Raw genomic sequence first — 4131 nt, 5'->3', positions numbered from 1 at the left:
TACCACAGTTCAGAAGCATCAATTCTTCAGCACTCAGCTTTCTTTATGGTCCAACTCTCACATCCATACATGACTACTGGAAAAACCGTAGCTTTGACTAGATGAACCTTTGTTGGCAAAGTAATGTCTCTGATTTTTAATATACTGTCTAGGTTGGTCATAGCTTTTCTTCCAAGGAGCAGGCGTCTTTTAATTTCATGGCTGGAATCACCATCTGCAGTGATTTTGGAGTCTAAGAAAATCAAGTCTGTCACTGTTTGCATTGTTTCCCCATCTATTTGCCATGAAGTGATGGGACCGGATGCCATGATCTTAGTTTTTTTTTTTTTGATCTTAGTTTTTTGAGTGTTGAGTTTTAAGCCAGTTTTTCACTCTCCTCTTTCACTTTCATAAAGAGGGTCTTTAGTTCCTCTTTGGTTTCTGCCATAAGGGTGGTGTCATCTGCATGTCTGAGGTTATTGGTATTTCTCCCAGCAATCTTGATTTGGCCATAGCAGTCTTGAATCTGGCCATAGGATTTGCCTAAACCAATAGAATATTATCAAAACAATGTCAGGTGAGTTCTGGAGTCTACACAGCTTATGCCATAACTCTCCTGGGATGTGCCATGTAAAGAAGCTCAGATAGAATAATTAATGATGAAAGATAACCTGGGGACAGAAAGAGGTCTGAGTCTGCTAGTCCCTTCAAGGCCCCAGATATATAGATGGAGTCACCTTGGGCCTCCAGCTCTCGCTGACCTACCAGGGGGATGCAGTGGCATGAATAACCAAGATGAGATCAGAAGAAGAAACACCCAATAATAATAAATCATTGTTTTAAGCTGCTGATTTGGGGTTGTTCTGTAGCGATAGACAACTGAGGCAACACCCAACTTGTGATGACCAGATTATTTAGATGATAGGTGATGATGAATATAGCATTAGACAGGATGGGAAAGAAGAGAGAAAGAATGAGAACTGAAGAAATGTCTGAGGAGTTGGAAACAGAAGGTACTTATATCACCTTGCATGGTGACAACTTCCTCTCAGGAGACAAATAGTGTGTGAGAAGAGATATCCTTTTGCTATAAGTCACTGCCTGTGATGAGTCAGAAGAACATGCCTTACATACCCAGAGAATAAGAAATATAATTGTCTGTAATTCATAATTAGGTATATCTGCTTCCTTGCCATTTTGTTAATCAGGTTATATTATTTATAAAATCACAGTGATATCACCTTAACAATCCTGTATCATATAGAAACAAACTTACACAACTGGAAACTGTGTGGTCATAGAAAGCATGAATATCTTTTATAAACAAGTGTATGTGTTGCCTTCCCTCCTCCTTCCCCCACCCTAATTTTTGTTGAGTGGTTCTAAGAGTACTCAGCGGTGGTCAGCTTCCTATGTTAATATCTTCTAGCCAGCAGCTGCTTTTTCTCCATGGTCTGCTCACATCAGGAACCCTGAGTTCCCAGCAGGTGCTAGAAACCCATTGGTTCTTGATAATTCAACTTGTGAAAGTTTCAGGTAGGGTGTGCAGAAGCAGGTTGTTTGTATAGGTGGTTGTGTGGGGTTTGTGTAGGTGATTCTTAAGACATCCCAGACATTTGGGCACCCTGAAGTCTGAGTCACTCTAAGAATAAATCTCAAAGGAATTTAATTCAGTTTGAGATTGCCACCAAAGATTCTCGAGAGAGGTTTGATTGATAAAATTGATGTGCCAGGTGTGAGGCTGCCCATAAGCAGCCCCCCACCACTGTGGTGCTGCATCTGTTCCTGGGTCAAGTCATTTAAGCTGACTCTGAGGAGAGAAGCGGGTCTTGCAACCTGGGGAAGGAAGCAACCTGTGGGAATGGAGGCCTGTTTATCTACAGCTGCCCAGTGGAGAATGTGCTGGGGTGACTGAACATCCCCTAGATGGGACTGGCCTCAGTTTACAATGCTGTGTCACATTAGTTCACCTGTATAGGAGAACAGATTTAAGCTTCCTCTTATTATCTGTTCAACGTCATCTACTATGTGCCAGGCACTGATAGAGGAATGAAGGATACAAACTATGTCTTCAAGCAATAGAATCTCATTTTCTTTAGCATTGCAACATAAAACTTCTGAAGCTGAGATTAAATTAGAATAATGTAGAATTTATTGACTTCTAAATTTTAAAAGTTCTGAGGATTAGGTGTAAGATCCTGAGACTGTCTTAGAATCAGTGCAATTATTGGTACAACAACTTCGGAAAACCTTCTGGCATTACCTGCCAAAAGATAACACACATCTACCCTGTGACCTAGCAATTCCATTTCACGTATATACACATTTCACCAAAAGACAGGTACAGAATGGGCACAGCAGCACTTCTCATAATAGTCAATCATCCATGGCCCGTAGAATCATGTGTCCATTAGAGAGAAAGCAGGAAGTATTTACTTTTGTATTGCAGATTGGCTTAATAACAACAACAAAAAATTAAGTTATTGTCTGGTTGAAGAGATATTGGAGAACCAAAGCATAAAGGGGGAGACAAGTAAGACAGTAATAATGCAGGAGTCAGGGTCCACCCCCAGGGCTGGGGAACAGAGTGCAGAGGTGGGGTATTAGACTCATAAGCTTAGAAAAGGGAGCTGGGACCCGGATGTTTGAGGAAGGATTATGGTCTGGCATGACTGTCCTTCTAAGGGGAGACAATGAAGCTGGTTTGAGAGCACCACAAAACTTTAAACTGGAAGCGACTGCTGCTGTAAACGCTGTGCCAAGGGTGTCAGGAACAGCCCGCAAACAGGAAGGAGCAAGTCCCTGCTCGGTTCTCCAGCCTTCCAGTCTCACCCTCTAGCGCCCCCAACTGGCAGAACAAAATGCGAATCCGCTGGCAAAGGAGAAATGTTAGCATTTCTCCTCACAGCACCCTCATTACAAAGCTGAGAATGGAAGGGTGAGTTTAGGGTTGCAACAGTAATTTAATCAATAGCACCAGTGGATTAAAAAAAAAGGTGGTATATTCATAAAATGGAAGAATATACAACATTGAAAAGATTATTAAACACAACACATGACTCAGTCTCACAATATAATATTGAGCAAAAGAGGCCAGATGCCAAAGAGTACCTAGTGTATGATTCCATTTCCCATAAAACCAAAAACTGGATAGCGTTAATCAGCAGTGTTAGAAGGTAGAATAGAGGTAATCTTGGTGGGAGCAGTGACTAAGGAGGGACAGAGGGGGCTTTCAAGCTCCTGGTATCGATCAGTATTTTTAAACATATGCGTCTTCACTTTATTGTACTCTTATGATTTATTAATATTTCTGTATGTACATTATATAATGATAAAAAGTTTAAAAAGCAAGTTGAATTAAACACTATAATAATGAGGATTATAAAGAAGCTTTTTTTTGTTTTATAAAAATGCTTTTTAAAGGTAAAAGTATATTTTGTCTCCAGATAGAATGCCTAAACCTACTTGAAGGTGACAAATATACATTTTGAAGAGCTGATTATGAATTATGCTTGAACAGAATTTGTGTTTAACTGTGAGCAAAATTATATTCAGCTTATTTTTATATTGGATTTCATATTGGATTTCTGAACCAGTTACAGTAAAATGGAAAACCCAATTCTCATATGCTGAGAGTTATGAGAAATGAATATTCTATCATGGCTTTATCCATGTCTAAAAGCTTGAAAGAAATGGAGCCCGGGCTTTGGGTAAGTTCAACATAGTTTGTTATAGCCAGACCATTTAATCTATTTAGATATGTGTGGACATAGTAGCCATTATTCTAAATCCATCCTACCACAGCCCTGTACAAATCTTCAGGAGTCATTTTTTTAGCTGGTTTATGTAAAACTGACTTACAGAAGGCATATTATTCATAGTAAGTTTATTACTATTGATGTTTTTTTCCCTAGATAATCTTTCTAGTCTACATTCCTTTTACTTTAGTCTGAATGTTGGACTGAAAGTTCCCTTTCATTTCTACTTTTTAGACAATATGAATGAGAGGTCTGGAAGGATTCTCAGTTGCAAATCAGAGACACCAAAGGAAAGAAGGAATGACCCCTTGTGGTGGTTTAAAAATATGTACACACACTCTCCAATAATCCTCCCTACAAGAAGTGGCTTCATTTCCCTCCTCTGAGCATGTGC

The sequence above is a fragment of the Cervus elaphus genome, chromosome 18 (genome assembly GCF_910594005.1).
Source record: "Cervus elaphus chromosome 18, mCerEla1.1, whole genome shotgun sequence".
NCBI classification, from domain to species: Eukaryota; Metazoa; Chordata; class Mammalia; order Artiodactyla; family Cervidae; genus Cervus; species Cervus elaphus.
Note: the sequence above shows the minus strand (reverse complement) of the source record.